At 44.4% G+C, this 22,620-nt stretch overlaps 1 long non-coding RNA gene across 2 annotated transcripts; it reads right to left on the reverse strand.

The window, feature by feature from the left end:
• Positions 1-6,636: 6,636 nt before the first annotated feature.
• On the reverse strand, positions 6,637-8,621 carry LOC134204035 (uncharacterized). 2 transcript variants are annotated; one of them, XR_009977758.1, is made up of 6 exons: positions 8,164-8,621; positions 7,904-8,091; positions 7,778-7,843; positions 7,576-7,698; positions 7,169-7,519; positions 6,637-7,108 (listed from the first exon to the last, which is right to left on the reverse strand). It is a non-coding gene; the product is annotated as an uncharacterized LOC134204035 (long non-coding RNA). The 2 variants fall into 2 exon arrangements; XR_009977757.1 differs by having other exon boundaries at positions 7,576-7,843.
• Between the last annotated feature and the right edge of the window lie 13,999 nt (positions 8,622-22,620).

Below are 22,620 nucleotides of genomic sequence, written 5' to 3' on the forward strand. Positions count from 1 at the left end.
CTATGATCTGTTCCTGAAGTTTGTCTATCTTTTCCTTTTGAAACTCTTTCAAGTTCTCCCTTTGCAGTTCTTCCTGATACCCCTCCAGGACCGCTTCCTGGAGTTCCTGCAGAACCTTTTCCAGTTCTCCAGGATTTCTTCTCCAAGATCATTCTGGTTCCTTCAGGATTTTTTCTGGCATTCCTCCAGGACATTCTCCTTGAGTTCCTCCAGGGTATTCTCCTGAAGTTTCTCATCCTGGAGTTTCCCCAGGATCTCTACCTGGTGATTCTCCAGGAAGTCTTTCTTTAAATTCCCCAGGATGTCCCCCTGGATTCCTTCCAGAATCACCTTTTGCATTTTCTCCAGGATCTGATTAATAAATTATTCTGTTCAATTATGTTTGGATATAATTGAAAAAGCCGTATTCTAAGAAATTCTATAAACGATCAGTATTTGATTGATGTGACGCTTCCTTAAAGTAGATCAAAGCCTTGCGTGTATAAATCTCTCCTACAGACTCCTGAGAGAAGCTTAAGAAGACTCTGGAGAATCTATAAGAATATTCCTGGAGAAACTCCATGAGAAGATCTCGAAAGAATTCGAAGTGGGCATCATGGAAGAACACCATGAGACGCTCCTGGATGAACTCCAGGAAGAGATCCTGGATAATCACCAGAAAAAGATTCCGTAGGAACTCAAAAAAAAATCCTGGAGGAACGCTAGGAAAAGGTCATATGGAGGAATTCCATGAGAAGATCCTGGAGAAAATCCAGGGGGAGATTCTGGAGAAACCCCAGCAGGAGATCCTGGAGAAACCCCAGCAGGAGATCCTGGAGGAACTCCAACAGGAGATCCTGAAGGAACTTTGAAGGAAGATCCTGGTGGAACTTTAGGAGGAGATTCTGGAGGAACTCATGGAGGAATTTCAAGTAGGATTCCTGGGGGAACTCCAGTATTAGATCTAGTAGGAACTCCAGGAGAAGATACTGGAAGTACTCCAGGATTAGCTCCTTGAGGAACTCCAGGTAAAGAGATTGGAAGAGTTCAACGAAAAAAAATCTGAAGGAGCTCCAGAAGAAGATCTTGAAGGAACTTCAGGATGAACTCTAACTTTAGGAGGAGATTCTGGAGAAACTCCAGGAGGAGATCCTTGAGGAACTACAGGAGGTGAACCTGAAGGAGCTCCAGGAGAAGAATCTGGAGAAGCTACAAAAGAAGAACCTGGAGAAGCTCCAGAAGATGTATCTGGAGGAATTCCAGGAGGCGATCTTGCAGGGACTTGGAGAAACTCATGGAGAAACTCGAGAAAAAGGTTCTGTAGGAACTCCATGAGAAAAACCTGAATGATCTCCAGAAGCAGATCCTGAAGGAATTCCAGAAGAAGATCATTAAAGGACAACAGGAGCAGATCCTGGAGGAATTTCAGGAGAAGATCCTGGAAGAACTACAGGAGAAGATCCTGGAAGAAATCCAGGAGAAGATCTTGGAAGAACTCCAGGCGAAGATCCTGGAAGAACACCAGGAGAAGAACTTGTAGGAGCTCCAAGAGGCGACCCTAGAGGAACTTCATAACAAGATTCTGGAGGAACCCCATAAGGATATCCTGGAGGAACTCTTTGAGGATAACCTGGAGGAACTCCATGAAGAGATCTTGGAGGATCTCCATGAAGAAATCCTGCTGATCTCCATGAAGAAATCCTGAAGACTGCTGGAGAAGATACTGAGGGAACTCTAGGAGCAGATCCTGGTAGAACTCCAAGAGATCCTGAAGGAACTCCAGGAGCAGATCCTGATGGAACTCCAGGAGAAGATCATGTAGGAATTCCAGGAGAAGATCTTGGAGGAACTTCAGGATGAGATCCTGGAGGAACTCCAGGAGGAGATCCTGGAGGAACTCCAGGAGGAGATCCTGGAGGAACTCCAGGAGGAGATCCTGGAGAAACTCCAGGAGGAGATCCTGAAGGAACTACATGAGAATATTATGTAGGAACTTCAGGAGAAGATCATGTAGGAACTTCAGAAGATCATGAAGGAACTGCAGAAGAAGATCCTGGAGGAACTCCAGAAAGAGATCCTGGAGAAACTCCGGGAGGAGATCCTGGAGGAACTCCGGGAGGAGATCCTGGAGATCCTGGAGAAACTCCGGGAGAAGATCCTGGAGGAACTCCGGGAGGAGATTCTGGAGGAACTCCGGGAGGAGATTTTGGAAGAACTCCAGGAGAAGATCCTGGAAGAACTCCAGGAGAAGATTTTGGAAGAACTCCAGGAGAAGATCCTGGAAGAACTCCAGGAGAAGATCTTGGAAGAACTCCCGGAGAAGATCCTGGAAGAACACCAGGAGAAGAACTTGTAGGAGCTCCAAGAGGCGACCCTGGAGGAACTTCTTGAAAAGATCCTGGAGGAACCCCATAAGGATATCCTGGAGGAACCCTTTGAGAATAACCTGGAGGAACTCCATGAAGAGATCTTGGAGGATCTCCATGAAGAAATCCAGAAGAGACTGCTGGAGAAGATACTGGAGGAACTCTAGGAGCAGATCCTGGAAGAACTCCAAGAGCAGATCCTGAAGGAACTCCAGGAGCAGATCCTGATGGAACTCCAGGAGAAGATCATGTAGGAACTCCAGGAGGAGATCTTGGAGGAACTTCAGGAGAAGATCATATAGGAACTCCAGAAGAAAATCCTGGAGCAACTCCATGAAGAGATCCTGAAAGAACTTCAGGAGGAGATCCTGAAGGAACTCCAGGAGGAGATCCTGAAGGAACTCCAGGAGGAGATCCTGAAGGAACTCCAGGAGGAGATCCTGAAGGAACTCCAGGAGGAGATCCTGGAGGAACTCCAGGAGGAGATCCTGGAGGAACTCCAGGAGGAGATCCTGGAGGAACTCCAGGAGGAGATCCTGGAGGAACTCCAGGAGGAGATCCTGGAGGAACTCCAGGAGGAGATCCTGGAGGAACTCCAGGAGGAGATTCGGAGAAACTCCAGGAGGAGATCCTGGAGGAACTCCAGGAGCAGATCCTGGAGGAACTCCAGGAGCAGATCCTGGAGGAGGAGATCCTGGAGGAACTCCAGGAGGAGATTCTGGAGGAACTACAGGAGGAGATCCTAGAGGAACTCCAGGAGGAGATCCTGGAGGAACTCCAGGAGGAGATTCGGAGAAACTCCAGGAGGAGATCCTGGAGGAACTCCAGGAGGAGATCCTGGAGGAACTCCAGGAGAAGATCCTGGAGGAACTCCAGGAGAAGATCCTGGAGGAACTCCAGGAGGAGATCCTGGAGGAACTCCAAGAGGAGATCCTGGAGGAACTCCAGGAGGAGATTCGGATAAACTCCAGGAGGAGATCCTGGAGGAACTCCAGGAGGAGATTCTGGAGGAACTCCAGGAGGAGATCCTGGAGGAACTCCAGGAGGAGATCCTGGAGGAACTCCAGGAGGAGATCCTGGAGGAACTCCAGGAGGAGATCCTGGAGGAACTCCAGGAGGAGATTCGGAGAAACTCCAGGAGGAGATTCGGAGAAACTCCAGGAGGAGATCCTGGAGGAACTCCAGGAGGAGATCCAGGAGGAACTCCAGGAGGAGATCCTGGAGGAACTCCAGGAGGAGATCCTGGAGGAACTCTAGGAGGAGATCCTGGAGGAACTCCAGGAGGAGATCCTGGAGGAACTCCAGGAGGAGATCCTGGAGGAACTCCAAGAGGAGATCCTGGAGGAACTCCAGGAGGAGATTCGGATAAACTCCAGGAGGAGATCCTGGAGGAACTCCAGGAGGAGATCCTGGAGGAACTCCAGAAGGAGATCCTGGAGGAACTCCAGGAGGAGATCCTGGAGGAACTCCAGGAGGAGATCCTGGAGGAACTCCAGGAGGAGATCCTGGAGGAACTCCAGGAGGAGATTCGGAGAAACTCCAGGAGGAGATTCGGAGAAACTCCAGGAGGAGATCCTGGAGGAACTCCAGGAGGAGATCCAGGAGGAACTCCAGGAGGAGATCCTGGAGGAACTCCAGGAGGAGATCCTGGAGGAACTCTAGGAGGAGATCCTGGAGGAACTCCAGGAGGAGATCCTGGAGGAACTCCAGGAGGAGATCCTGGAGGAACTCCAAGAGGAGATCCTGGAGGAACTCCAGGAGGAGATTCGGATAAACTCCAGGAGGAGATCCTGGAGGAACTCCAGGAGGAGATCCTGGAGGAACTCCAGAAGGAGATCCTGGAGGAACTCCAGGAGGAGATCCTGGAGGAACTCCAGGAGGAGATCCTGGAGGAACTCCAGGAGGAGATCCTGGAGGAACTCCAGGAGGAGATTCGGAGAAACTCCAGGAGGAGATTCAGGAGAAACTCCAGGAGGAGATCCTGGAGGGACTCCAGGAGGAGATCCTGGAGGGACTCCAGGAGGAGATCCTGGAGGGACTCCAGGAGGAGATCCTGGAGGAACTCCAGGAGGAGATCCTGGAGGAACTCCAGGAGGAGATCCTGGAGGAACTCCAGGAGCAGATCCTGGAGGAACTCCAGGAGCAGATCCTGGAGGAACTCCAGGAGCAGATCCTGGAGGAACTCCAGGAGCAGATCCTGGAGGAACTCCAGGAGCAGATCCTGGAGGAACTCCAGGAGGAGATCCTGGAGGAACTCCAGGAGGAGATTCGGAGAAACTCCAGGAGGAGATCCTGGAGGAACTCCAGGAGGAGATCCTGGAGGAACTCCAGGAGGAGATTCTGGAAAAACTCCAGGTGAAAATCCTGGAGATACTTCAAAATCCTCCTTTGGAGTTCCTCCAGGATCTTCTCCTGTAGTTCCTTCAGGATCTTCTTCTGGAGTTCCATCAGGATCTGCTCCTAGAGTTCCTTCAGGATCTTCTTTCAAAGTTTCGTGGAGTTCTTTCAGATACATCTTCTGGAGCTTCTCTAGATTCTTCTCCTGGAGCTTCTCCAGAGATAGATTCTCTCCTGGAGATACTTCAGGTTTACCTCGTCGAGTTCTTCAAGGATCTCCTCCTGGAGTTTCTCTATAATCTCCTCCCAAAGTTAGAGTTCATCCTGAATTTCCTTCAAGATCTTCTCCTGGAGGTCCTACATGACTTTCTTCTGGAGTTCCATCAGGATCTGCTTTTTTTTCGTTGAACTCTTCCAATCTCTTTACCTGGAGTTTCTCAAGGAGCTAATCCTGGAGTACTCCCAGGTTCTTCTCCTGGAGTTCCTACTAGATCTAATACTGGAGTTCCCCCAGGAACCCTACTTCAAATTCCTCCAGGATCTCCTCCTAAAGTTCCACCAGGATCTTCTCATAAAGTTCCTCCAGGATGCTGGAGAAGATTCTGGAGATACTCCAGGAGCAGATCCTGGAGGAACTTCAAGAGCAGATCCTGGAGGAACTCCAAGAGCAGATCCTGAAGGAACTCCAAGAGCAGATCCTGATGGAGCTCCAGGAGAAGATCCTGGGGGAACTCCAGGAGAAGACCCTGAAGGAACTATATGAGAAGATCATGTAGGAACTCCAGGAGAAGATCTTGGAGTAACTTCAGGAGGAGATCCTGTAGGAACTCCAGGAGGAGATCTTGGAGGAACTCCAGGAGGAGATCCTGGAGGAACTCCAGGAGGAGATCTTGGAGAAGATCCTGGAGGAACTCCAGGAGAAGATCCTGGAGGAACTCCGGGAGAAGATTCTGGAGGAACTCCAGGAGAAGATGCTGGAGATACTGCAGGAGAAGATCTTGGAGGTACTGCAGGAGAATATCCTGGAGGAATTTAGTAAAAATATCCTGAAGGAACTCCAGGAGCAAATCATTGAGCGCCTCCAAGAACAGATTCTGGAGGATCTCCAGAAGGAGATCCTGAAGGAACCCCAGGAACAGATAGAAGAACTATAGAAGAACTTGGAGGAGCTCCAGGAGGCCATCCTGTAGGACCCCCTTGATGAGATCCTGAAGGAACACCATAAGGAAACCCTGGGGAAACTCCATGAGGAGACCCTGGAGGAACGTGGACTACATGATGAGTTCCTGGAGGGATTTAAGCAAAAGTCATAAAGGAATTTTAGAAAGAGCCTTAGGAGGAATGTTAGGAAAAATAAGAAGTTATTCCTTTAAAAAAATCAAGGATCAATCAAATAAGTAATTGCAACAAAAGGACAATTACGGAGAAAATCCTTTGGAAATTACTGAAGAAACTGCGAAGAGAATAGCCGGATGAACATCAAGAAGAGAGAGGAATTACACGAAGAGTTTCTTAAACGATCCACGAAAAAAATTCTGAAGAAAAATAGGATGCTTCTGAAATTAGTGGAGGAATTCCTAGAAGAATTCAAGTTGGAATATCAGGATGTAGAATATCAGAATTTCTTCTTATATTTCCTCAGATATACCTATAGGGCTTCCTCCAGTGATTACTGTAGTAATTCTTCTAGGGATTCCGCCAAGTTATTTCTCCTAAAAGTCTCTAATGATTCATCGTGGAATTCCTTTTAAAACTCTTCCTGAATTTCTAAAGAAGTCTTCAGAAATTCCTTCTGAAGTTTCGCAGGATTAATTTCTGGTAGTCTTTAGCAATTTCTCAAGCTTCTCTCAGGAGTGTTCAGGAGAAATTAACATACGCGATACTTTGGTGTACTTTAGGGAAGACGCAATATCAATCAAACGCTGATGGTGCATAGTATTTCTTTCAATAAGGCTTTTTTCAATACTGCATAAATAATTTATTTATCACTTCCTTTGGATCATTTTGATAGTATCAACAATTTTCTACTATTGATCATTTCGTTAATCATTTCTTCGTTTAGTTGCAATTCGTAATGAACCGATGAATTGTTCTAAAACCAGCTGCTGAGTTGAAGCACTACTGGAAATTCCCAGCTGAAAATCATTCGTCAAACTAAGTACCATCACGGGCCCTCGATTTCGCCAATCAGCGTTACGACAAACGTTCAATTTATCGGGCATCTGCCGGAGGAGGTCGTCAGCGCATAAAAAAATCCATGTGCGAATCCGCAGTCCGATTCTCGATTGATCATCCTATTGATTATACTTTTGGATACGCCATAAAAAAGTAAATTCATCCGTAGGTCATGCAATCCGAAAATCGCCGGCACAGAGTATCTCTGTAGGAAAGGATCGGATCTTGCCATCCTAGTTATATTCCGCTTGCTGTAAGTTTTAAATAAACCAATATAAAACTGGAGTCATCTAATTATTAATAATAATTACCTTGTATAAATACCTATATATCAATTATTAAACTACGCAAATAAAACAGAAATTGTGAGCACCGATTAAAACCACTTAATAAAAAATCTGCCTGGACAAAACATAAACAAAATCAGCTGGCCAGTTTGCACTGCCGCCCTCGTCTCACGCAAACATCATTAGTATGGCTGCGTTCTTAAAATTTGTTACCGGTTTGGTGCTTACCGTTCGAAGTATTAACTTTAATACTGGATTAAAGAAAATCCAGATTAAATCTGGTATTATCCTCGTTGGAGCTTACCGCCATTAGTCTGCTGGGCACCAGCGTTCTCTTCCGGAATACCGACTAGCAGTGCTTACATGGTGCAAATCCTGGAGACAAAATTCAATATCAACATAATGAATTTACATTTGCAGAGAAAACTTACATGATTAATCCTTGAATATTCCGAATAGCCGGATGCGATATGGTACCAGAATCCTGCCTGGCAATGAAAATAATATTTTGTTTCCGGTGGCTCTGCAGGTGTTATACGCCGATTATTGTTGTTCTGTCCCCGGTGTTGAAACGCAGAAGAGTCAAACATTAGAATTTCAGCTTCGATGGTATTTTTGTTTGATCATTTTTACCTACGCTGCTGGGTACCTGCATTCTCTTTCGGGATTCCGGCTGGAATTGCCTACATGGTGCAAATCCTGAAAACACAATTCAATATGAATACATATAATGAACCCACATGTGCAGAGAATACTCACGTGATTAATCCTTGGATATTCCGATCAGCCGGAAGGAACTCCTCCACTACGACGATACGAAACAAGAGTGTGTTATTCGCCGGTGTTAAAACGCCAAACAGGCAAACGCTCAAATTTCAGCGTCGATAGGGTAATTTGAACATACGCTGGTTACCTGCGTTCGCTTTCGGGATTCTGACTGGCATTGACTGCTTGGTGTAAATCATGGAGGCAAAATTCAATATAAACATTATAAATTTACATTTGCAGAGAAAACTTACATGATTAGTCCTTGGATGTTCCGTGCAGCCAGATGTGATACGGTACCGTATTGCTGCCAGCTACCTGTAATCTTTTCCCGGTGGGCGATGGAAACAACATTCCGGTTCCAATGGCTCAAACACATATTTGTTTTTCAGAGATTTTACTCCGAAGCCAGGGTAATCCAGAGTTCGTCATCCGGATTCATTTGCCGATTGTAGCACGTTATTCACCGATGTTGAAATGCCGCACACCCAAACGATCGAATTTCAGCTTCGGTGGGATTTTTATTTGCTGAAAACCTCAAAACAGCTCAATACCAATTCGAAATGATTCAGTCTCCATTTTTTTCACAACAGCAATCGATGCCGGCCGGCACCGATGTCGAACGAGAAGAACTGTCAAAATGAAAAATAAAATCAACATCAGCATAAAACATGAAAATGGTTATGTTTGCGAAGATTAGCATATCTAACCAATCCCTAACAGAGTCTAACCTCTAACTTTTTGTTACTCTGGGTGGTGTTGGTTTTGCCCTGAAGCACGTAACGCAGTGGTGAACAACTTGACGAGCCATATTCCTACCTCCCAAAGGCCAAAACCTTAAACGAACAGTGGTGAGTAGAAGTTGAGGTCCGGCATGCAATAAAAGGCGATGATAATGTTCCATAAGCAGTCTTGTAAACTGATGGTGTGCCGGCAGGACCAATGGATGCTTTGTACTTTCGGGTTCGTTTGAATGAATAAGCCTTCCGCCAACATGTAGAAGCTGATCTTCGGAAAGATACGGATGAAGCCACTTTAAAGGTGATTTTCTAGAGACCAGCCTTCGATTTGCAATTGAAATGCACTCCTCATGGAAGGAATCGTGTTGAACCAAACGAATGAGGGTATTTTCTGCTACTCGGAATTCCGAACAAGTGAGCGTTCTCTTGGAATCTCCAACCAAACGATTTTGTAGACGCCTTATCAATCGTTGCCACACTGCAGTGCATCGTACGAGATTTGTATAATTAGAAAATTTACTGATGTACGTGTCGATAAAGTTTTTTGCCGAAGTTGTTGTTGCTGCTACTGTAGTTGTACGTTTTTCGATCAGCTTATCGTCTTCCTCTGTTGAATCAATCATTATAGGCCACTCGCTTTCATCATCTTCTAACCAATTTGGCCCATTCCACCAAAATCGGTTCCGTATTAGTTGCTCTGGAGATAGCCCACGGGATATCAGATCTGCTGGATTATGAACACCTGCTACGTGACGCCACTGAAAATGTTCCGTGATTGCCTGGATTTTGGCAACCCTGTTGGCGACGAAAGGTGCCCAAGTGAGGGTGGTGCTTGAAGCCAACGCAATACGCAAGTCGAGTCTGTCCAAAAATACGCTGCGACATCATCTTTGAGGGACTGTTGAACATTTTCGAATAATTGTGCCGTGAGAAGAGCTCCACAGAGCTCCAACCGAGTAGTATAGTCTGGCACCTCAACGGCGCCACTTTAGATTTTGATGTTAGGAGTTCAATAGTTGTTGTTCCTTCTGCATCCTGACTACGTAAATAGATGCATCCCCATAAGCACGTTGAGAAGCATCCGAGAAACAGTGAAGTTGTAGTGAGACTGACTTTGGAATGACTGCGCATCGGCTGATGCGAATTTGATTCAGCATTGGTAGCAGTTCGTAGAATTTACGCCAACGCTCACCCACCGTTGATGGTACTGGGTCATCCCAATCGAGTTTATGCCCATCTTCGCTCCTCCATGTCCATAGTTCTTGGAGAAAGATCTTGGCCATCGTGATCGCAGGTCCTAGCAAGCCTGGAGGATCATATAAACTTGCTACCGATGCCAAAATCTTACGTTTGGTAATTGATTCACTAACGTCCAAGTCTGAAAGTTTGAACTGATACCGAAATTCATCTGCTGATGGAACCCACGTAAGTCCCAAGGTCTTAACTGCGAAATCTGGATCTAATTCTATCCCTGTTGTATCCGGATATGCAAGTTCTTGTTGGGTCAACCCTTGCAATGTTGCTGCTTCGTTTGAAGCCCACTTTCGCAGGCGGAATCCTCCGCATTGCAGCATCTCTACGAGTTGCTTCCGTAGATCTGTCGCCTCTTCAATCGTGTTTGCTCCTGTAATCACGTCATCCACGTACGTGTCTTCTAGAATAGCCTTCGCTGCCTGTGGGAAACATTGTCCTCATCCGCCACCAGCTGTTGCAGCGTCCTTGTGGCCAAAACAGCGCTGATTTGGTTCCGTACGTCACTGTTCCAAGTTCGTACGTCACAACATCTTGAGTTGGATGCTTTCGCCATAGTATGCACTGCAATGGCCTGTCTTCTGGTAAAACCTTGATTTGCCTGAACATTTTTCGATATCAGACACCAGCATAACTTGCTTTGTTCTGCAGCGCAGAATTATAGACCGTAAGTCTTCTTGTATAACGGGCCCAACATGCAAAGTATCGTTCAATGAGACCCCTGTAGTCGTCTTACTAGAAGCATCGAATACGACGCGAAGCTTTGTGGTGGTGCTCGCCTCCTTTATCACCGGGTGGTGCGGTAAATAGCATCGCTTTACCGCATCGTGAGTGTCGTCTACAGGTTGCATGTGCCCTAATGCCAAATATTCTTCCATAAATGCTGTATACTGCTCTCGTAGTCTGGCATCCTTTGCCAGTCGTCGCTCTGTTCCTTGGAGACGTCGAATTGCGATATCATGAGATTCACCTAAAGACTTGAATTCGTCTCCATCCTTCAAAATGGATACAGTATATCGACCGTCTGTGTCACGTTGAACGGTGTTTACATATAGTTGTTCACAGCGGGTTTGTTTTGGAGAATATGTCCTTGACAACTCGATTTCCTCACAGGACCAAAATCGAGCCACCATCATTTCTAACTCTTTGGATGCCGATATATGGCATGTGATCGGCGTTTGACTTGAAAGTGAAGTTCCTCCGCAAACGACCCATCCAAATACTGACTCGGTCAAGATTGGTAACTGATCCCCCAATGGTAACTGCCGACCCGTCACGAAGAAATCAAAAAATGCTTCAACGCCTAGCACCAAGTCCACAGTTCTTGAAATAAAGAATGTTGGATCAGCCAGTTCGATTCCGTCTGGGATCTTCCACCCTATGGGATCAATTGATGTAGTGGGAAGATTTGCGGTCACTCTTCGAAGAACCAAGAAATTGAACTCACGAGAGTAGCTTGAAACTCTTGAGCACACCACAGCTCGGACACGCTGGTTAACCTTGGCCGCCGATTGGCCTATTCCTAGGACGGAAATGTCCACCGTATTCCTAGTCACCTTCAGACGTTGGCTCATTTGTTCGGTGAGGAAGTTACACTCCGATCCGGAGTCTAAAAGGGCTCTCGCCGGAAACTGATTTCCGTAATCATCTTTGATGATCACCACTGCTGTAGCTAGCAATGCCTGAGACGAAAAACATCGAGCAGAGTTGGATACTGTGGCATCAGATATCGCCATGTTGATTATCTGAGGATGATTTGATGACGTGCCTTGTGGTAGCTTGGCAGGAAGGTTACTGGTATTTGTAGAAGTGTTCGCAGCCCCATTTCCATCTCTCTCAGGTTTAAAGCAAACTAGCGTGTGATGGCGCCCTCTGCATTTTCGGCACGAGAATTTTGAACGACAATCCTTTGCTTGATGACCTTGTTTAAGGCAATTACGGCAGAGGCCATGAGCACGTAACAATGCCTCCTTGTCAGATGACGTCATTTTTTGAAATACTGGACACTGAAAGAGAAAATGGTCCGCCGAGCAGCAAACGCAACCTTTACTGGACTCCTGAACAGTGTTAAAGCTAGTTTTCACTGCATGAAACTGCATGCCTTTGCATCGCCCGGATGTCCACTTGTCGTGGTGGTATTGCTTCTAGTACTCCGATTCGTCGCTGAAGAAACCCAGTCAGATCCTTAAGTGTTTCTTGGTCCTTGCTCGATGAGAATTCCTCCCAACCTCGTCTTGTTGTAGGATCCAGACGCGAAATTAGCAGGTTGATCAGAAGAAGGTCCTTGTAGTCTCCTGGTTGAATTATCTGATCGAGTGTTTGTACAGCTCTTTGGAAACTGTCGACGAGTTTGTGTAAATCAGCTACTGACTCCCTAGCAAGAACGGGTAGATCAAAAGAATCTGCACCTGCCGTTTTTCAACTGTTTGCTATTGCTGTACCGCTCAACTAACAGGTTCCAGGCAACCTGGTAATTGGTCTTAGTAATTTGGATCGGATCTATTAAGCCCTTTGGCTCACCCTGGAGACACCCTTCAAATAATGAAATTTTTCTATTTCAGGCAAATCTGTTCTCCAGTGAATTAGTGAGGTGAACAGATCGCGAAAGCTGAGCCATTCATTAATGTCTCCATTGAAAACCTGTAACCTAATCTGCGGTAAGCGAGCGTGATCTAAACTACCCCCTACTGATGATTCTCCTGCATGAAATGACCGATCTAATATAGGTGTAGGCTCCTGTAGTTGCTTCAACTGATCCATGAGGAAAGCCTTCATCTTGTAGAAGCGCACGCTGAAATCTTTCCTTCTGCTATCGATGGGGTATTTCTCTTCGCTGTAGCTGGAGTGTGACTTCACTTCGATAATAGTGTTCTCTATCTTCTCCCTCAGTTCGTCTAATCGCTCTATCCGGATGGACATATCGAAAGCTACGGCGTCGGCTGGAACGTCTTCCACGAATTCCCAAATGTCGTTGAAAGAACTTTGGTACTCTCCCAACTTGGTCATCAGCACCTTCAGCGAAGTTGTCTTCCTTTTCGTTGTCGCCGGCATGTTGTGACTCAGAGCGATTGTTAGAAAATATACAAATTGCAATGTAGACTTCCGCAGTAGATCCTTACTTCGACAGGGCATATACTGTCCAAGGTTAATTTACCTAGCTGGAAAACTGTTGCGTGATGTCCCAAGCACAAACTGTTCGAAATACTACTGCGTCAATCGCTCGATGTTCTCAAACAACTCCGAAAATATTGTCACACGATTTACCAAAAGGAAAGGTAGGATTTATGTAGTATCAAAAGTGTCAAGCCACGGCTGGACATATACTGTTGTCTCACCTGGAGAAACTAACAGCTGGGCAGGCCAACCTTGCCAATAAATTCCAAAGATAAGGAGCCAATTATACAATTATGATTCGAGATAATCACAATTTACTCAGCCAGAAAATCACGCACAATCATTCGAAGAGGATGAATTTGATTTAATCAGGTGTATATCTGAGCCCTTGCTTCGAGACATATACTGTTAAAATAGTTTACCTGGACAGAAAACCCGTTGCGCCACCTCTTCTTCAGGCGTGCTGCTATACTGATGTCCAGAAATACTTTATGTTGTCGCAGAATTCGTATGTAAAAGGCATCAATTGTCATCTAGTCGTAGTCAGGTCCAGTGTGGTGCAATTCGTTCCAGTCACGCTCCCAACAGCAATTAAGTTGCTCGAACAGGTAGATAGGTGAATGTCGAAATCGTGTAATTAGTATCGTTCCAGAATTGGCTTCGGCCGACATATACTGAATATAATAGCTTACCTGTGGAAACAGGAAGACGTGCCGATTCAGTGTATCTGGCACAAACATCCGTTTACCCGTTCCAAATTGAATTGAAGATAAGGTAGGTCAAGTCCAGCGGCAAAACCAGTTTGTAACCCCAATTGACGTAGCACCAATTGCCTTGTTGTAGCTCCTCGGTAGTAGTTGATCTTGAGCACTTCAGTATATGGTGAGTCTCCGTCGTTATTCGTCACGCAGGTTCCCGAATGGTCGTAGGGTCGAGATTGTTGTGTTAGTATCGATGCGAAATATGCTTCGGCAGACATATACTGAGTTTATAAAGCTTACCTGTGCAAACAGAAAGTCGTCCAGACTCAGTATTCTATGCTACAATCTCCCGTATGATGTCGATTCCAAACCGATTGTAGCCACAAGTCATAGATGTTGTCAGAATGCCGTAGTGTATCAAATTCCAAAATGTCGTAGCTGTAGAGCCGGAGCAGACCAATGGCGCCAATCATTGAGGTAATGTTCCGCGTTTCCAACGTTCCACGATGGCACAAGAGAGTGATTGTATTCACAGACAATGGTACACAATGCACTTCCGCGGTTTCCAACAAGTTTAACTTTGGCGTAAACTTCAGGTTTTGTCGGTCCAAATCTTAAATGTCAATCGGAGTTCATCCGGTTCGATGGACCATATGTTGGGCCTGGTCCTATCTACCTTCGATTCAGCGGAACTAAATGATGATCGCCAGAACACCAACACGTAATTTGGACTCACAGATGGGTGGTATGAAATGAACACTGCCCAATATGGCTTCAGAGGGAAACAATAATCCTTGTCTTGTAAATGATTGTCTTAATGGTTCTTCTTTCACTAAGCATACCACTCGCACAACTCGATTATACCAGAAAATGTACACTTTATTCCCGTAAAACAGTTTATTCTTACACTAATTCAGTCCACACTCTACATTTATTTCCCGACATTATAACTACTTTAATTACAAACTACACAATTCTTCATGCATATCAGCAAGCGATACAGATTTCCCGACGACCTCTTTGCAACTAACTAATCTTCTCTGACCTATGTACATTCCAACTGGCCGTCTTCTCTAATCTCCCTATCATTCGACTCTAGCCCAAATCTCCATATGCTTAGTCTCTCTAAAGACTCTCATCCCAACACGATGCATAGCGCAGAGCCTTCCGTGGTTAGATATCTCTATCCAATTATATACCTATCGACGATCGCTGCACCGGTAGAGTACAGTCCGTGAAGAACAATGGTATATCAGATGTAAACAACTGTCTGGCTATCGAGAAGCTGACCGTTCGCCGGTTGCACAACAGGGTTGTAATTGGGTGGGTACTACGCAAACAAACAAGAATAATGTGGCTCAATTTCTGAACTGTAACACACTTCTGTGGCCCAGCAGCTTGCGCCTGTTTGGTGCTTTTAACCTTCTTGCACCAACGCCCTTCGGGATCCGGTGCACCGTCCAGACGACGTTTGGCCTTTATGGTTGCACATATGGACCGTTTCGGGTTAGACGTTTTCTTGCCCTCCATGGCTTGGGCCATAGTAGCACCGCTGGTGGAGGAGAAGGCACCGCTAGTAGGTACTTTTTGCGGCCTTCTCTGTTCCCGCTACACGCCTAATGAAAGCGTCCTTTTCTTGTCTTGCGACTTGAACAGCTTGCCGAAGCACCAACAGGCTTGGTTTCAGTTCCTTGTTGGTGTTTTGCTTTCCGCTTATAAACTCGATAATGTTATCGAGTTTCTCGGTCACCATCCGTATCTCAGGTAGGGCCACAACAAGCCACCAGGCTTGTTGATAGGGCTACTCCCTACCAGCACTGTAGATACTTCGGTGCTGCTACTCTACGTCGCTCCGTTCTCCCCCTCTCTAGTAGAAGACCTCGCTGAACCCCCTTTGGCAAAGGGGTCCACCATCTCCATCTCTAACGCGTTTTGAATGGAATTATGAGAACTCATTGCTATATGTGTCCCCTTTGTGGTTGCCGCCGAACCTTCCGTTTCGGGTCGGTGTCATCTGGCCCTACTAAGAGAGTAGAATGACACGGCTGCCAGCCCGTCACTGCGGGCTGCGTGTGCGATGAGAAAAGAGGTTGTTAAATTTCTAACCCCAAAAACTAAAAATTGTGCGACCAAAAATTTTTTATAACGTTGTAAAGGCATTTTAAACCTCATTTTCTATGTCATGCCATGTCAAATTCCCATGATTCTACTGATGAAGGACCGCCCCCATGACAGAAAAATGGAAAATTTCGATTTCGATTGACAGTCCAAAAAGAAAATAAAATTACCAGATTCGATTAGACTTATTGAAATCTACTTATTCCAGAGGTTGTTGAAGAAGCGAGTGAACCGACACGTTGATTTTTGTCAACAAATAATTCTTTTAAAATATCGCCAAAGAGAAAAGTTTAAATAGTTAAACATAAATTTACAACCTTAAGTGTTAGAATAAGTGATAGTAAATAGTTTTACGAAGAGAAATTAGTGAAAAATTGGAAGAGTTTGAAAATACCAAAGACATAACCTGAAAATGAGTGGCAGTAAACCAAGAACCCAAATAATCACAAGAAACAAGTATGGAAACTCACAAAACTTGGTTAATGTGAGGCAGACGAGAGGAACGACACAGCCCGCAAGGAAACAGCAGGACGAACGACAAGTAGAAGAAGAAAAATCAGGAAAAGATACGCAGGAAGAAGCAGGCGCAGCAATAGTATTCGTGGAGCCAACAGATGTGGAAAAGTCAACGCTCAAGCATCCGGCGGAGATAGGGAGGATACTCGCCAACAACGGGATCACTGGATTCAAGGACATCCAGAATGTGGGACGATACCGGTTCAGAATCTCGTTCAGTTCAGCAGGAGAGGCGAACAAAATAAATGACAAAAGATTAGATGGAACAGGCCTGAAGAAATACAACCCCAGTGTGAAGAACGAAATTATTGGACTAATCAAGGGTGTACCGAAGAGTTTCAGGAAGAAGAGATCATGGAGCAAATGGATTCGGATCAGGAAGTAACGCGTGTGGAACGAGTCAAGAGAAAAGGAAGGGAAGAGGAGCTGAGGACTACGGATCAAGTGAAGATAACGTTTAAGGGAAAGGACCATCCAGGAACGGTGTGGGTTTATGGATGTCCGTTCAAGGTGGAAATATATCTGTTCCCCATCAAACAATGCGCCAACTGTTGGATGTATAACCACAAAACGAAAGACTGCAAGAAACCCAAGAAATGTGGAAATTGTGGAGGAATGCATGATCATCCGGAATGCGAAGAATAAACGAAATGCATAAATTGCAAGGGGCAACATGAAGCAAAGGATCGAAAGTGTCCGGAGAGAGCTCGACAAAGGAAAATAAAGGAAGTTATGCAAAAGGAACGGATTACAATGACGGAAGCGCTGGAGAAGTTTCCAAAGGAAAGCAACCGGTACGCCCTCTTAGCCGGAATGGACGAATTCCCTGAGCTGAACAGTGATCTGGATGATGAAAACGAAACAAGTACGAATCTAGGAGGCATGGTAAGAAGAAGCAGACAACATTCAAGAAGCAAAGAAACGGTCTACAAGCAAAGAAACCCAAAAAACCGGAAAATAAGACACAGTGGAACGGACGAAGGCGAGAATCCTAGCCAAAGAGAAAGTGTACGAGAAATGGTTGAAGAGATCAGAAAACTAAAAAGAAGAATGCATAGGGTAGAAGAAAATTGGAAAGTGGTAGGAAAAGTGGTTAAACTACAATGTGCAATCGAAGATCAACTAAAAGTAGATCAGGACCTGGCGTCACTGGAAGGACTAATCATTAAGATCAGCACAGTATTGAAAGAAGTGATAATTGATATGGGAGAAAACATAGAAATCGAAGAACCGAGTCTAGAAGAATACGAAGAAAATAATCATGAATAAGTCAATCAAGCTACTACAATCGAACATTCAATCAATTAGACCAACAGAAAAAAGAGAAGAATTAACGTTTCTCCTAAATCAAGAAAAGATAGAAATAGCATGTCTACAGGAAATATGGTTAAAACAAGGTGAAAACTTTAGGATTAAAGGATACAATTTTGTCAGTAAACGTAGAGTAGAAGGATATGGAGGGTTGCAATACTTTTGAGAGACGATGTAGAATATCAGGAAATCAATACCAGCTCGTTCCACCCGGTAGAAGTAGTAGGGTCAAAATACTGAATATGGACTTTCCGCTAACAGTTTTTTCGATGTATGCACCCCAGAGGCAACCATAACAAGAGAAGTAGAAGCAAAATAGCAGAATTGATAGATTCAGTTGATAGGCGGGAAGAGGAAGTCATCGTAGCCGGGGACGTCAACGCACATCATCCGATTTGGGACGACACGAGAGCGGCTTGCGCGAGAGGAAAAGCCATTTCCACAGCATTAGAAAACACTAGACTGACAGTACTTAACGACGGAAACATGACAACAATTCCGAGGGTGGATGCAAGACCGTCAGCGATAGATATCACCCTAGCATTAAAAAAATTCATATGGGAAGCTCAGGATCACACATTCGGCGGTTCACACCTGACTGTCATAATGGAGATACAAATCACCCTACCAATAGCAGAAACAACCATAAAAAGAGTCAACGTAGATAAGGCGATAGAAGCGATCAACAGAATCCAACCCCAATACATATACGACGTCGAGGAAATGCAGCTGATTTTCGATGAGGCGATAGAAAATGCAAGCTATGTCATCCGAAACAAAAAGTCAATTACCTGGAAACGATGGTGGACGGCGGAAATACAACAGGCATACAATTACAAAAGGATATGTTTGAGAAAGTACAACAAGGAACGCAATCTCCAGAGTCAGCTCCAATTTCAAAAAGCACAGGCAAAATTAAAAAAACTGATTAGATCAGCTAAACGCAAGGACATCCACGAACTCAGATCGAAAATCGACAAGGACACGCCGCCGGCACAACTGTGGAATATCGTCCGAGGAGCGGATGCGGCACTAACCGGGAAAAAGAAAGCAGCGCAACATGTGGTCCAACAGGACATAGCAAAAAGATTTTTGAGCTCAACATACGGAAACCAAAGCTCAGACACAACGTTGAAATGGAAAGAACTAGAGGATCACCCAAAATACGATTCGGCCATCGCAACAGAGGAATTTGACAGAACAATATTAAGGAAAAAAGATCACTCCACTCCTGGTCTGGATAACATTTCCTATCGAATACTGAAAAATCTCAAACGAGAAATTCTCCTCGAGATTTACGAAAAATTGAATACCGTATGGCGAAGTAAAAAAATACCAGAAAAATGGCGTGAGGTAAAATTAATCCTCATTCAAAAGGCGAACCACGATCCGACCTCAATCGAAGGAAAGAGAGGGATAGCATTACTGAATGTCTTTCTGAAGAGCATAAATGGAGTAGTCAAGGATAGACTGTACGAATATGCTGAAGCGAATAAATTACTGCCGGAATTATCATTCGGCTTTCGAAAGAACCATTCGGCGATCGGATGTGTAAGCTACATGGTCAATACCATCATGCAAGCGAAGCAAGAAAAGAAAGGATGCATCGTGATATTTGCAGACATCAGTAAGGCATTCGATAGGGTAAACACCACTAAACTAATACAGAAGTTAATTGACAACAACTTTCCATACGGTCTGATACATTGGATACACGAATATTTAAGAATACGAGAGATGGTTCTAAACACAACAAACGGACAAGAACGCATGCAAACAAGTCAGGGACTGCCTCAGGGATGTCCCTTGTCCCCGGTTCTATTCAACTTGTACACGAAAGACATCCACAAGCTCAATGACGAAGGAGTAATATTACCACAATTTGGCGATGACTTCGCAGGAATCATCATAGGGGAAGAAGAAGAAATATCGCGGAAGGCGAACCAATTTATGAAGAGGATGAATGAAGAGCTAAAACAACTTAACCTAGAGTTAAACCCAGTAAAATGTGCCGCTATCAACTTCGGAAGATCACCTGACGCTAAAATACGAATCAAACTGGGGAATGAAGAAATACAACTAGTGAACGTACACAAGTACCTAGGATATGTGGCGACAAAACTCTAAAACATAGAAAACATATCGAGTATGTAAAAGAAAAAGCCGAAAAGAGTCCGGCAAATCCAGAGACCATGCTTAAAATAGGAGATGCACTAATACGTTCAAAGCTTGAATACGGATCATCTATCTACGGAAAAGCCGCTAAAACTAACCTGAATAAGCTCGAAACCACGTTAAACGCATATATCAGATCGGCCATGAGATACATTAAGTCGACGCCAATAAACACCTTACTAGCAGAAAGCGGAGAAATGCCGATGAAGTTGAGAACAGAATGGCTCACACTGAGAGAAGCAATCAAACTGAAATACCACCACGGTCCAAACAATTGCTTTACTACAAACAACAGTTACCTAACAGAAGTAGCAGAACTCCACAACGATGTAATACACCAGATTATATGCAAAGACATAGATAGCGTCAAGCAGATCAGCGAATGGAATCTAAGACAGACAGATGTACATACTAAGGTGGACCATGTAGAGGGTAAGAAGGAGAACTCAAATAAACAACTTCTTAAAGCACATGTTATGGAGATGATCGAAACAAAATACAAAGACTACTACAAATTATACACGGACGCCTCGAAGACATCAAATGGAACAGCTATTGCATTCATCGACACTCAGAACAACACGGAAGTATCAAGGAAAATCAACGAAAACTATAGCATATCCAACGCAGAACTTCTAGCCATTCGAGAAGCACTAAAATACGTACAGAACCACGAAAAACTGTAATTTTTAAGGACTCCAAAAGCGCATGCGAAGCTATCAAGAACAGTAACAACGCAAACGATAAATTCTTAGTTTATGACATCAATAAACTAAGAAATCAACTTCGAGAATGGACGATAAGAATTCAATGGATCCCCAGTCACATTGACGTCTTGGGGAACGATTTAGCTGACAAAGCAGCCTTCCAAGCAACGACGAGACCACAGGACACATTAACCTTAGGAGACACGCTTAGACTAGCCAAAAAAGAAATATGGAATCGATGGATACAGCTATACCAGGAAATGGCCAATGATAAAGGGAAATATCGATACGAATTGAATAACGAACCAGAAAGAGGTACATGGTGCAAGAACATGGCTCTGAACACGCACGAAAAAATAATGATATCGAGGATTCGTAGTGGACACTGTCTAACCAAGGAACGGAAACATAGGTGGAAGTGGACTGACACAGAGAACTGCGATACCTGCGGGACCAAAGAAAACATCGAACACGTAATTTGCCATTGTACGAAATACAACGACGAAAGAGCGAAATACGACATCATTACTAGAAGCAAACCATTAACGGAAATACTAAAAGATGGACGAGAAACAGAATACAAATCTATATGCAATTACCTCACGGAATGCAAAATAGATATATAAGCCAAACAATAAAACAACATAACATCAGGAAAAACCAGGAAAAACGAAACTAAAATACATGCCAAAAGATATTTTAGTTACTAGATAAAGATTGTCGCTGTCCGGAACATCTTTTGCTGGCGAGGATAGGGGAGCTAAATGTCAAAGAAGGAAAATCCATACGATTTGACAGGTATGTACCACACATGTTTCGGACAGCAGAACAAAGGGAACAGTAGCGACAATCTTTATCTAGTAACTAAAATATCTTTTTACATGCCACACGGAAAAAGTAAAAATAAGACAAGACTAGCGGCGAGATGGATCTGTATAGGTCTCAGCCGAGCAGTTGTGAAGCAGAAAGCAAAAAAAAAAAAAAAAATCTACTTATTCCATGCACTTACGCACAAGGAAAATAAATCATGGGATGATCGAGCGGACTGGAGAGAACAACGCGCATTGTCCCGGCTTCGGACGGGCCACTCCAGGCTGAGCAATGACTTCTCCGGCCAGGGTCCGTTCCACCGGATGTGTGACACCTGTCAAGTAAGGAACAGCAGCGAGCATGTGAGTGCCCCCTCTATGAGGCCCCTAGGTCGCGGTACCCGATTGGTAGTATAAGGGATGCACTATCCAACGACCCGGCATACGAGACAGCAACTATCCGCTTCTTGAAAGATGCAGACATCTACAAGGACATCTAACAAGAAACCCGGATCACACACACGACCCACGCTAACGGACATCGATATACACTGGAAACAACGAAATTACTACAATTGTACACCGAACAAAGCAAACTAACTAGGACAATGGCACGGAAAAAGATAAACACCTAACATGGAACCACCACGGATTAAAAGATATTGACAAGGCACGAAACCACGGACTAGCTGAAAATGACAGTGACTGACAGCGAAGGTTGAGCCCTTCTGGCCCTTCCTTTTTTTTTCCTCTCTTTTTCCAGAGGTGAACCAGTCAAGAGCTGAAAGCCTCTTTAATAAAGAAGAAAAAAAAAAAAAAAAAAAAAAAATACACTGGATTTTGTTTTTACGCGATTTACATTTTCTCAATTTTCCATTCATCCTAAATGTTTAACGTATGTTAATTATCATGTGATTTTTCTTTGATTTATTCTGGATTTTTTGAAACATGTTGCGAAGAGTTTGGTGGCAAATTGAAGTCACACGATCAAAAATACGAGCGAAAAAAAAATCGTGTAAAAACAAAATCCTGTGTAAATGCAAATTCAAGTTCGTTGACCAGATAGTTTGAGGTTAAGGAATCGCCACTGCTGTTGATATTCACACCGTCATGGCGGTGCGCATGGGAACAACACAAAAAGAACAATCAATACAGGGTGTAAGTGTAACATTTCGAATAGAATAGAGAGTAAGTAGGTAGCAAAAAACTACATAGTACAAATTGGCATACTTTGTATGCCTACAGAAGAGAATAATATATTTCGATGTT

The sequence above is a fragment of the Armigeres subalbatus genome, unplaced genomic scaffold (genome assembly GCF_024139115.2).
Source record: "Armigeres subalbatus isolate Guangzhou_Male unplaced genomic scaffold, GZ_Asu_2 Contig361, whole genome shotgun sequence".
NCBI lineage: Eukaryota > Metazoa > Arthropoda > Insecta > Diptera > Culicidae > Armigeres > Armigeres subalbatus.